The sequence below is a fragment of the Pinus tabuliformis genome, chromosome 5_2 (assembly GCF_031772625.1).
Source record: "Pinus tabuliformis cultivar Carrire ecotype Pingquan chromosome 5_2, CPIR1, whole genome shotgun sequence".
In the NCBI taxonomy this organism is placed as follows: Eukaryota; Viridiplantae; Streptophyta; class Pinopsida; order Pinales; family Pinaceae; genus Pinus; species Pinus tabuliformis.
The window spans coordinates 939,479,254-939,493,562 of record NC_142306.1 but is presented as its reverse complement, the minus strand read 5'-3'; positions in this window follow the sequence as shown (position 1 = coordinate 939,493,562).

The following is a 14,309-nucleotide window of genomic DNA, read 5'->3' as shown; positions in this document are numbered from 1 at the left end:
TCACTCGCCCTTGGAAATAATCATCTACAGCTCTCACTAACCTTGTATTGCTCCTACTCATCATGAGATTTTGGATTTTATTTCCTTTATTATATTTGACATTTTAATCATACAACCATTCTTAACTAATTTAGATAAATCGTCCTCTTTCAAAAGAAATTATTGAAGAGATGAGGAATAAATCACTTTGAAAAAAATTTCTTAAGTATTCAAAGGGTTCTCTGGAAAGGGTCTTGGTGAAGATATCATCTGTTTGTTCCTTTGTTGATATATACTCCAAATTTACAATGTGACTACATGTTCTCTATGAAAATGATACTTGATGGGTATATGTTTATTTTTTTTTAGTGAAGAACAAGATTCCTAGATATACTTATTGCACTGGTATTATCACATTTGATGGCAATAGGTTCATCAAAAATTACCTTCATGTATTGAAGTGTTTGCTTCATCCATATTACCTAAGTGCAACATGTTTTTATTGTTATGTATTTGGCTTCAGTAGTAGATAGTGAGACAAAGGTATGCTTTTTTCTCAACCATTCTAACAATGAGTTTCCTAGAAAGAGGGTACCACCACTTATGCTCTTTATATCATCTATACAACTAGCCCAATCTACATAGTATATGGTGTTAATGAGAATTTATTACCTTTTAGATACCACAATCCATAGTCCATTGTGCCTTTTAAATATCTAAATATTATTTTTGCTGCTAACAGGTGCCTTTTCTTGGGTGTTTATTAGTATCTTGCTACCAAAATAATAGTTTGAATTATGTCTAGTCATGAGGTTTTTAAATATGAAAAACTTCCAATCATTGATCTATACATTTTTTTATTAACTTATGATGACTCATCATATTTAATTATCCTACACCCAGTGGCCATAGGAGTGTTAGCAAGTGAACACTCTTCCATTCTAAATTTATTCAATATTCCTTTGAGATACTTTTCTTAAGAGATGAACGTGCCTTTTGAAGTTTGTGTAATCTATAAACCCATGAAAATGAGAGTTACCCAAGCATATATATTTCATATTTAGATTTCACTTTAGTTGCAAACCCTTGCCTTAATGAATCTGCATTACTGCCAAAAATTATATCATCAACATGAACAACAACAACCAAAAGATCCTCATTATCAGATTTTATATATAAATTATTGTCGATTGTCTCTCTTGTGAAGCCTTACTTTTGTAGATATTTTTCTAATCAGGAGTACCATGCCCTTGGTGCTTTCTTGAGTCCATATAGTTCCTTTCTCAGCTTGCATACATCATCAAGATTGTATAATAGTTGAAAGCCTTTAAGTTGTTCTATATACACATATTCTTCAAGTTCTCCAATAATAAATGTTGATTTCAGATCCGTTTGATATACTTTGAAAATTCTTATGATAGGAAAATTCTCGAAACATTCTAGTTTCTTCTAATCTTGCTACAAGAGAAAAAATTTCTTCGAAATCCAAGATTTCCACTTGAGCATAATCTTTGCATGCTAATTTGGTTTAATTTATGATGATTTTCCATTTCCATTTAACTTGTTCTTAAAGACACATTTTGTACTAATGAAATTCTTACCTAATATTCTTGGAGTAAATTCCCAAGTTTGGTTCTTTTTAGTTTCGTCCAATTACTCATTTATGGCACCTATCCAATACTTGTATTCACTTGCTTGAGAGAAGTGTTTAGGTTTGATCATGGAAAAAATGGCAATCTTCTCTTGACTACAGAAGTTCCCACTAATCTTCTTCTTGTTTGAGCTCCCACTTCCTTATTACTAACAATTTGACTTCCTAGGTGGTTATTTTGTACATTCCTTTAAGGTGATTTTTAATGAATATATTATACTTATTTCTCTTCCTCCTTTTTTTATTCTTTAATTTGATCTCCTTCCTCTTCACTAATGGTCTGATCAAGTGGATCACTAAATCTTGTCTACTAGCTTTTGAAAAGTAATTATTGTTATCTTTAACATCAATACTATCAACTATTTTGTGTAATCTTTTATTGTAGCATATGTAGCCCTCGCTCTTTGTTCAATATCCTAAGGATATTACTTCATCAACTCGAGCATCAAACCTACATAATTTTCATCATTGTTTTTTTTGTAACAATGCTACCAAAAATTTGATGTGTTTTATTGATTTTGGTTTTCCATGCCACAACACGTAAGGTGTCTTGTCACTGTCTGGCTTGAGATGTGCTTCATTTAAAATATGGATTATTGCATGAATAGCTTCAAACCAACATGTTTGATTTAGATGATTTCCCTTAGTATTACAACAAGAATGTTGAAACTCTTGAAGGTCTCAACTTTAATTATCAACCAGAAGTTTGTTATCACATTTAAAGTCTTTTGGTCAGTTGAATTGGATCCCTGAGGTTTAAATTCTACTCATTTTTTTACTAGAACTATCATCTATTTTGGTAGCGCCAATGCTAAAGATATAAAAGAAAGCGCTGGAAAAATAAGTGGCAGTGAATGGTATGTGCGTTGATAAGGAAGGCATTGCCAAGTCAGAAGACACCATGTGAGATATGTAATCCAAAGGGTGGTACTACCAAATCCACGAGCTATAATAATTTTTACTGGTCAAATTAGATCTTCCAATTGAAAATATTGATACATGAATTGAAGTGGGTATGATGGGTGCGTACTAGAATCTATTTGTTTTATATCCACCCGTTAGTTTAAAATTCCATATTTTTATGGCTAATAGTATAATTGTTTTGTGTTTCTCGTGCCGATTTTCCATGGAAGGTGGCTGTTAGTTTTTGTTCCAAAAGAAGTTCAGAACAATATGACCAATTTCTACAGGCAGGTTGGGTAAAGTATTAACACAAGCTTCAGGGGTTCAATTACGATGTTATTAGGTCCTTCGTAGAGGGGTTTGATGGAAATTGGTCGCTATTGCTAAGATTTCATTTCCAGTTATAGAGGAGGTCATTGTTGAGGCAACAGGATTGCCTGTTGATGGTGATAGATGGTTTAAAAACTAAAATATTCTTGCTATTAATGCCATATTCTTCCTGAAGGAAGAAGACTAGAATGAAAATTGGAGGATGAATGTGCAAAGAGTGTGGCTAAAACTTGTTGGTATTTGAGCCCTTTAATAACATAAGTAAGGAAGAAAAAATGCATTTTAAAAGAGAAACTGAATCACATAAGCATACACAAGAAATTTACATGGTTAAACCTTGAAAGTGTGTCAAGGAAACCTCCATGGGGCAAGGGATTGGAATTCTTATTGCTCCAAGTCAAAAAATGACTCTCCAATATACATCAACCTCTTGGGCAATCACCAAATAATATGGGATATTTCATTACATAACTTCCTATCGTTACAAAAATAATTGAACGGAAAAATATATTTACTCATATAATTGCATTATTAACACTAATTATTGTCATTCTTGAACAATCTTCACCTTGACAACAATTTTCCTAATCCCTTGCCCATGCCATTCATCATCTCTTCTACACGTCAAGAGAAGCGAAAGACCATCGCAAATTCTCTAATAAACCTAGCTTTGTGAACATGTCTACATGATTCTCCTATGTATGGACCTTATTGAGAACTACTTTGCTACCATCGATCACATGTATTACAAAATGGTACCTTACATCAATCTGCTTAGTCTTACTGTGGTAAGCTGGATTTGTAGCCAAATGAATAGCACTCTGACTGTCACAAAACACATTCACTTTCTCCTGTATCCTTCCAATCTCATCAAGTATACCTTTCAACCAAATTGCCTCTTTACAGGCATTTGAAGTAGCTATATACTTTGCTTCAGTAGTAGACAAAGCAGTTGTTTCTTGAAGATTTGACATCCAACTAATTGCTCCACCTACAAGAGTAAAGACATATCTTGTAGTAGATCTCCTCTTGTCTAAATCACCTACATAATCAACATCCACATATCCACAGAATGAACCTTCACTACCATTAAAGATGATATAATGGTCACTTGTTTCTCTCAAACACTGAAGGATCCATTACACTGCTTGTCAATGTTTTTCTCCTGGATTTTCCATGAACCCGCTAACAACTCCAACCACATGTGAAATGTCAGGTCTTGTAGATACCATCACATACATTAAGTTGTCTACCACATTTGCATATGGTACACGAGACATATACTTCTTTTCTTCAATAGTTCTAGGACTCAAACCCGAAGAAAGCTTAAAATGGGAAGCTAATGGAAGGTTAACAGGTTTCACATTGTTCATACCAAACTTTTCAAGTAATGTCTCCACATACTTCTGTTGAGATAACCATAGCTTTCCATTTTTCCTATCTCTATGTGTCTCCATGCCCAAAATATGTTTTCCCACTCCAAGATCCCTCATATCAAACATCCTAGAAAGTTGAGCCTTTAACTTGTTGATCTCTTCCATTCTTTTGCTTGCCATAAATGTATCTTTAACATATAAGACCAAGATAATGAATATTCCATTGAAACTTTTAAAGTACAAACAATGATCGTACTCACTTCTAGTAAATTTTTGGCTCACCATGGAGTCAAACTTCTTGTACCATTGCCTCGGAGACTGCCTCGGGCCATACAATGATTTCCTGAGGTTTCAAACTAATATTTTGTTGTGACCTTGTGCAAAACCTTCTCGTTGTTCCATATAAATCTCTTCATCCAAATCTCCATGAAGAAAATTTGTTTCAACATCTAACTATTCTAACTCAAGATCAAGTAATGCAGTTAGTGCTAACATTGTACGAATAGAAACAAGTTTTATGACTGGTGAAAAGATCTCATGAAAGCCAATACCTTCAACTTGATAATACCCTTTTTCTACCAACCTCGAATTATACCTTTCGATACTTCCATCAACATTCTGCTTCAATTTAAAGACCCATTTCCATCTAACAACACTTATCCCTTCAGGAATTTCTACAAGATCCAGGTTTTATTCTCGACTAAGGAATGCATCTCTTCGTCCATAACCTTTTTCCACCTTTTTCTATCTGCATCATCCACTACCTGATAACAAGAAGTTTCCCCATCTTCAGTAATCAAAGCAATAGATGAAGCAGAATCTTCATACCTTTGGGGTGTTCTTATTTCCCTTGTAGACCTCCTTAGAGTAACTAGTTGTTGAACTGGTTCCTGAACTTCCACAGTTTCCTTTATATCTTCTTCACCTTTTTCTTCGGAAGTCTCTTCTTCCTTTAGACTTTCTGAAAAAAATTAGCCTCCAACTGAATTCTTTGATTCGACGATACCTATTCCTATTCAATTTTTTTAACATTTAATTTTAGAAGAGAATATTCATCAAATGTTACATCTCTACTAATGACTATCTTACGTGGAGAAGGATCCCACAACCTGTGCCCTTTCACCGCATATTCATACCCAACAAGGACATAACATTTTTCTGTTGGCTCTAACTTAGAACGTTGATTATTTGGAATAAGAGCGTAGGCATCACAACCAAGAATTCTTAAATTTGAATAATCACAAGACTAACTCAACTAAACTTCTTTAGGAATTTTACAATTAATGAAAATTGAAGGTGAACTATTTACCAAATAACAAGCAATAGATATTGTGTTATGTCCCTATAATACTAGTGATTCCCCCATTACTATTGTTATTGTAGCCCTTATTGTTATGTTTGTGCCCCCATTGTCCCCATAATGTTATAATTGTGCCCCATAAAAGCCCACTATTGTTAATGTTGTGCCCTTATATTATTATTGTTATGTTGGCTTTGATTATATTGTGACCCCATAGACTTCTATATATAGAAAGGAGGTTTTTTCATTCATATCATCCAAAAATTATTCATTTATGTAATGTAAAGGATGTTTCCCCCTCAAAGAGGTTAATTTTGAAGTCGTTTATCTATATTTTCTTCTATTTTGTGAGTTGGTTGCATAACATTTGGTATCAGAGCTTTGGATTCCAGGGTTTCCCTGCTCCAAACAGGTCATCACGGAATGTTATCTATAACGTATTTTCTATGATGTTTCAGAAGCTGAAATTAAAACCCATTGGAGCCAAAATCGTGATGAACCTCAGGTCTGAATTTTTCAAATATTTTCTCACTATAGTTTTGGAGATATGATCCAAGGAAGTTAGGCTTTTTGTAGGCTCTTGAATTACATCCCAAATAGGAGACCTTGGGAAAATCATCATAACTTTCTCTCTAAGCAACATATTGAAATTTCGTAAGAAGTTATAGAAATAAGATAGACTATAGTTTTCGTTGTGTCATTTTCCTATTCAAAGATTGAAATAGTGACACGTGGCACTTCTTACAAGTTCACTCTACTAAATATGAATATAATTAGGTCATCGTGGGAAATTGTTCATAACTCTTTCTTGAAGAATACAATTTCGATCAGATTGGTGGCATTAGAAAGAAAACCCAAAGGGCTACCACAGGATGAAATTTTAGAGCTTGGAGAACCACAATTACATAGATACAATAGATTCAAGATCGATCTCCTACAAAGCGAGAAAACGTGTGTAGTCTTTTTAAAATTTTGCATAAGTTTGGGTTGAAAAATTAGTTTGAAGTGATTCAAAAGGCATAGTGAAACATAATTATCATTAATTGATGCCTCAAAGAAATACAATGGAAACACCTAGTAACCAACCTGAAATCTCTAGCATGACTCATGAAGAATAGGAATAAATGCAACATGATATATCAAAATTACGAGACCAAGTGCAACAAATTTTACTCTCACAAAAGGTAACAAAAGCTAATATGGATGGTTTAAAGAAAGGCATGGAAGCTAATATGAATGGCATGGAAGCTAATATGTATGACATGGAAGCTAATATCAATGGCATGGATGCTAAGATGGATGGTACAGAATAAAAACTTAGAGGAAACATGGAAGATTTGAAGATATATTTGACAAAGTTGCTACAGGAAATGCTCACTAATGGCGAAAGGGTAATAAAGGAAACTAATGATGAGAAAAAAAGACATTTTAATCATGATTTCATAGAATATAACGTTGGATTGAAGACCCACCATGTTCCAAAAATCGATATGAGGAATTTTGATGGCAAGGATCCCGTAACATGGATACTACAGATGGAGCAATATTTGGTTCTCCATAATGTGAAAAGCACACAAAAGGTATGCATTGCAACTTTATATTTGGAACAAAATCAATTTGTATGGTATCTATGGCTTTGCTCTCGTAAAAAAATTGTCACTTGGGCAATTTTTAAGGAAGAAATGATAGCACATTATGAGGATACAAAAAGCAACATTTGTTTTAGCCAATTGATAAATCTCAGACAAAAGGGTTCAATGGTGGAGCACATTGAGGACTTCCAAAAATTGAATATAAGGGTAAAAGATATTCCAGAGGAGCATACGATTGATGTGTTCATAGGGACTTTAACAGATAACATCCAACATGGAATTCGTCTTTGGGAACCTGATTCATTGGAGAAGGCATTCAGGTTGGAAAAAAAATGGAAAGAAAAATTATGGAAACAAGTAAGCCTACCACTCAAAACTATAAATATGGAAGTGTTGTTTCCCCTAGCCTTTCACAACCTACAAGGTTGACACCACAAAAATTGGAAGAAAAAAAAGCAAAAAGACTTTGTTATAGTGGTGATAGCAAATACACTAAAGTTCATAAGTGTGATGAGAAGAAATTATTTTACATAGATTGTGAAGAGGAGGAAGAAAAGGAACAAGAAATGTCAAAAGAAGAGGATATACACGAAGAAAAAACCCAAGAGAAAGAAGAAATGAATCTGACCATATATTTTAATGCATTGGTTGGAATTGCCACTCCTCAAACTATCAAAGATAGAAGGACATATCAAGAAGAAAAAAGGTAATAGTGTTGATTAATTCGGGCAGTACCCATAATTTTATTCATTATAAGATAGCCAAGGAATTGAGTTTCTTCCTATATCCAGCACCAGAGTGTCAAGTGATGGTTGCAAGTGGACGAACCACAAATTTCTCTAGAAAGTGTCATAATATCAAGCTATCCATGGGAGAATATGTTTTGAATAGCCCAATGCTTTCCATTCCAATGGGTGGTGTTGATGTTGTACTAGGAGTCCAATGGCTACAATATTTGGGTATGATAGCTTTTAATTTCCAATAATGTTTCTTGAAATTATCTTCGAAAGGAAAGGAAGTTGAATTAAGGGGTATCACAGGGAAATCAACAAAGATAATCAGCTCTAACGGAATGACAAATCTTCTAAAAAAGGAACAACGAGGCGTAATTACACAATTATGTTTTCTATAGGTTCCCACATCGAAATCATCTATTTCTCCAGATGTCCAAAAAGTCTTCGACAATCATTCCAAGGTATTTGAGACTCCCAAATGCCTCCCACCTATTCGTGACCATGATCATGCTATTCATTTGATTCCAGGAAGTGTTCCTCCAAACATCAGGTCTTACAAATATCCATATGCCCAAAAGAGTGAAATTGAACGTATGGTTGCTAAAATGCTAGAGGTTGGTATAATTCAACCTATTCAAATTTCTTTCTTTGTTGCAGTATTATTAGTGCATAAGAAGGATGGATCATGGTGCATGTGTCCGGATTATAGAGAGCTCCACAAGATTACTATTAAAGATAAATTTCCCATTCCTGACATTGATGAAGTATTGGATGAATTGCATGGATCAATTTACTTCACCAAGTTGGATCTTCGTTCAGGATATCATCAAATCAGAATGTAGACTAAAGACATTATGAAAACAACATTTAGAACTCATGAGGATCATTATGATTTTTTGGTCATGCCTTTTGGCCTTACCAATGCACCTTCTACATTTCAAGGTTTGATGAATTCCATTTTCAAACCCTTCCTTAGAAAATTTGTGTTAGTATTTTTTGATGATATACTAATCTACAACAAGTCTTGGAAGGATCATGTTCAACATGTTGAGAAGGTGCTCAAACTATTGGAGGAGAAACAATTATATGCAAAAACCTCCAAATGTTTCTTTGGAGTACAACAGGGGTAATATCTGGGTCATATTGTCTATCATGAAGGTGTTAAGGTAGACTTTGGAAAAATTAAATCCATTAAGGAATGGAAAATCCCCACATCCATAAAGCATCTGTGAACATTTCTTGGGTTGACAGGGTATTATCACAAGTTTGTTAAGAATTATGGGAGAATAACAACACTATGGAAGAAATATTCATTTTCATGGACTCCAGAAGCAGTGAAGGCCTTTGAACATCTTAAAGAGGAAATGTGCCAAGCACCGGTCTTAGCTACATTGTACTTCACAAAAACCTTTATTGTGGAATGTGATGCCTCAAGAAATGGAATTGGTGTTGTTATAATGCAAGAAGAAAGACCCATTGGTTTTGAAAGTCTTCCAATCAAAGGAAAGTATTTACACAAAGATATTTATGAGAAGGAAATGTTAGCAATACTACATGCACTTAAGAAATGGTGACCCTACCTAATGGGAAAACACTTCCAGGTAAAAACGGATCATGATAGTCTTAAATACTTTTTAGAACAAAGATTATATTCAGAAGAGCAGCAAAAATGGGTCACAAAGATGTTGGTTTATGACTTTGAAATCATCTACAAAAAGGGGAAGAAAAATGTTGTGGTAGATGCACTCTCAAGAAAGGATGGGGATGTGGAAGCATTTCTTTGCACCATTTCTATTATCTAACTAGATTGGATAAACAAAGCAAGGGATGAATGGAAGAATGACGAAGAAGTGTTGTCACTCATTCAAAAGTTATAACAAGATCTCAATACATATGATACATTTAGCAAGAAAAATGATTCGTTATGGTACAAATATCACTTATACCTGTGTAAGAATTCCCAACTCAAACAAAATATTCTTATGGAATTTCACACCTCTCCCTTAGGAGGGCACTCAGGATTTTTAAAAACTTACCATAGAGTCAAGAAGGGATTTTTTTGGGATGGCCTTAAATTTGATATTCAAAAGTTTGTGGCAGAATCTTTGGTTTTCCAAAAAAATAAAGTTGAAACAATTAATACCCCAGGTCTATTACAATCTTTATCCATTCCAAGTCAATGTTGGGAGGAGGTTGCAATGGATTTTATCATAGGTTTACACATTTCCAAAGAAAAGAGTGTCATCATGGTGGTAGTTGACAGAATTACCAAGTATGCACAATTTGTGCATTATCTCATCCATTTAAAGTCAGTACAGTTTGTACTGCATTTATGGAAATAATTCAAAATATACATGGAAACCCAAAGATTATTGTAAGTGACAAAGATCCCATTTTCACTAGAAATTTTTGGGCAAAATTATTTTTCATTAGAAATTTTTGGGCAAAATTATTTTCTTGCCTTGGTACTCAGTTAGCTCATAGCTCATCTTATCATCCTCAATCTAATGGGATAACTATGATAATAAACAAATGTTTGGAAGGATATATTTGTTGCTTTGTATCTGATAAACAGACACAATCGGTCAAATGGTTTCCTCTAGCTAAATGGTGGTATAACACTTCCTTCCATACTGTAGAAAAAATGACCCCATTTATGGCACTTTATGGATTTCATCCATCATCTATCACATCATATTTAAGAGAATATTCTAAGGTTCAAGTAGTGGGAGATCACATCGAGAATGAACAACAAGTTCTCCAACTCTTAAAGGATAACCTCACTTTGGAACATAATAGAATGAAACAATAGGCAGATCAACATCGCAGCGAAAGAAGTTTTGATGTAGGTGACTGGTTATTTTTACGGCTACAACCATATAAACAAATGTCCCTCAAGTAATCTAAGAAGGATAATAAATTATCACCCAAGTATTATGGTCCATACAAGGTGTCGCAAAATATTGGTACTATGGCATACAAATTGGAGCTTCCTGCAGCTTCCCGAGTGCATCCAATTTTCCATGTTTCATGCTTAAATAAGGTTATAGAGGACAATCTCCCATTTCAAACAATATTTCCAGAACTTGACGAGGAAGGAAAAATCATATTTGAACCTGAAGCAGTCACAGAAACAAGAACTCGACAGCTATGAAATCGATCAATTTTGGAGTATCTCATCAAGTGGAAGAACTTACCCACTGAAGATTCCACATGGGAGGATGAGAATTTTTTACAGAAGCCTCCATAACTACTCAAGCGTTGAGGACAACACTTTTTTGAACGAGAGGGGCATGTTAGGTCCCTATAATACTAGTCATTCCCACATTACTATTTCCATTGTATCCCTTATTGTTTTTTTTGTGCCCCTATTGTCCCCATATTGTTATTATTGCGCCCCATAAAAGCCCACTATTTTTATTGTTGTGCCCTTATATTATTATTGTTATGTTGGCTTTAATTATATTGTGACCCCTTAGACTCCTATATATAGAAAGGAGGTTTTTTCATTTGTATCATCCAAGAATTATTCATTTGTGTAATGTAAAGGAGGTTTCCCCCTCGAAGAGGCTGATTTTGAAGTCTTTTGTCTATCTTTTCTTCTATTTTGTGAGCTGGTTGCATAACATACTGCTTTTTCCCACAACTCCTTATCCATGTTAGCATTGTTGATCATGCTTTTGTCTCTCTCTATAAGAGTCTAATTCATATGTTCAAAACCCCATTTTGTTGAGTATAGACAACAATTTTATGTCTAACAATCCCTTCATCCTTACAATATTGTTCAAATTGTAAGGAAGTAAATTCACTGCCATTTTCAATTCTTAAACATTTAATTGATTTGCCTGTTTTTTTCCACCATAGCTTTAAATTGTTTAAAAACATTAAATACATCAACTTTTCTTTTCAACATATAGACCCATAATTTCCTGGTGTAATCATCAATAAATGTTAATAAGTATAATGCACCTCCATAAGATACAGTAGGAGATCATCCCCAAAGATCAAGAGGAATATAGTCTAAAATTCCTTTACTATTATGACTTCTAGTTTTAAATATTTGTTTACATTGTTTTCTATATACACAATGTTTGCAAAAATCCAAACTTAATGATTTCAAATTAGGAAGCAATTTGTGATTCATCAATACCTGAAGGCCCTTCTCGCTCATGTGACCTAGTCACTGATTCCATAGGCAAGTATCTTCTTCTTCCTTCCCAGATATAGCCATTGCATCACTGATATAAGTACCTCCTTTAAGTCTGTAAAGGCTTTTGATCTTCTCTGCCTTCATAAAAACCAGAGCGCCCTTTGAAACTTTCAACACTCCATTTTGACTTGTGAACTTGTAACCTTCTGAGTCTAATATTCCTAAAGAAATCAAATTCTTTCTCAACTCAGGTACATGTTTAACCTAAATAAATGTTGTATCTGTATCATCATACATTTTAATTCTGATATTTCCCATCCCAACAGTTTCAAAAGATACATTATTACCCATAAACATAGGACTACCATTCACATCTTGATATGAAGTGAACCAATTTATGCGCAGACTCATGTGATGAGAAACACCAAAATCTAACAACCAATTTTCATAATTTTGAGAAACACTGCAAACAGGAAATGCTTCATCTACCATACCTAATTCATCATATAAAACGTCATCAATCATACCTGACTCAACTTGATTTTCTTACTTCTTTTGGTTTTCAATGGACTCCTTTCTTTTCCAACATTCTTTCTTGAGGTTCCCTATTTTGTTGCAGTACCAACATTTGGCTTTACACTTCTTGACTTTCATTTTCATATGGAAGAACTTATTTCTTTCTCCCCTATTTCCTTGGACCAACCTCTGACTACCATGGCTTATGACACAGAAGTTTCAATGCTAGACTTCCTCTGTACTTATTCAAATAATAGATCTCCCACAATAGAATCAAATTGTAAAGACTTGGTTTTGCTCAAACTGATAGAAGTCACAAAGCCATCCCAATACTCAGGCAAGGAACATAACAAAGTGATAGCTTCATCTTCTTCCTGAAATTTAAAATCCATATCTGACAATTGTGAAATAAGTGTATTAAATACATTTAAGTGTTCCGCAATTTTAGTACCCTCCTTCATTTCAAGGCTATACAGTTTCCTCTTCAAATAAATTATGTTGGTTAAATATTTGGTCATATATAGTGTTTCCAATTTTACCCACAAGCCTGTTGCTGAGGTTTCTTCACCAATTTTGGAGAGAACTTCATCTGTCAGACACAACCTAATGGTACTAATATCTCAGGAATCCAAGTCCTCCCAATCCAAATATATCATGCCATTAGGTTTCTTTCTAACCCCATCTAATGTTTTGTGAAACTGTTTTTGCACCAAAAAATCTCGTACTTTCAGTTTCCACAATGAAAAATTTCTCTTACTAGTGAACTTCTCCACCTCAAACTTAGCATTAGTCATTTTAGCCATTTCTTCCTACATGGGCTCTTTCAAAAAATTCTTCTACTAGGGTTTCCCTTCTTCTTTCAACTAGGTTTTATCCTTTCTTGACTGCTTTAAATTTCAGGCAAAGGTTTCTTTATTAGGAAAAATATGATTATCTTTTCTAGAATAACCAATATTGATTTAATAAACCCACTCTCTTTTTGGCATAGTGAAAAACAAACAAACCCTTTTACAAAAAATAATTCAAACAGTTTAGAAAAAAGCTTCATAAACCCCAAAAACAGTTTTCAACAAATATTCTAAGAACCTTCCTTTCCCCCACAAAAATAAATAAATTATTAGGGTTTTTATTAAGATAACCCTACTTCTTTCTGTCAAGAAAACTTTAACTTCTGTAAAAAAATAAAACAAAAAAAAAAAAAAAACTGCTAGGGAATACCCGTGTGCAACATTGTTTGAACCCGACTGCTCACTTCTCTTTTCCACCAGCGTCTCACACTAGTCCTTTGACTTCTTCTTGGCTTGGCATTGAATGACAGCAGCTCAACTTGTTCTATGGAGGCAACTCAACTTATGGGCCATGGTGCGGGTGATATAGGTGGATTTCCTTCTTAAAATCAATTTCTCTACGTCTCTAACTAACGAATCTTCTCTTTGAGCAACGGTGACGACTCTCCTTCATGGATTTCTTTATCAGTGAGCGACAGCTCGGGTTGACGGCCCTAGGTTTTCGGCTTCCAGGAATTCCTCCTCTATGTTTTAAAATTACCCTTGTGGCCCCAAGTTAGAATATACGCAGCTCTTCTTTGACCGACGGCTTCACATACTTTTGTGGGCTTCTGTCCTATGTACATAAAAATGAATTTATAAAGCTGAGCATGGGAATGCCCGCCTCAGCTAGATCATGAAAACAGTATGAAAAATAATGTATTGTATTGTATCTTATTACAGGTCTCCTCCCAGCATTGAAAGAACTTCGGATCCTCCTAATAAAGCATT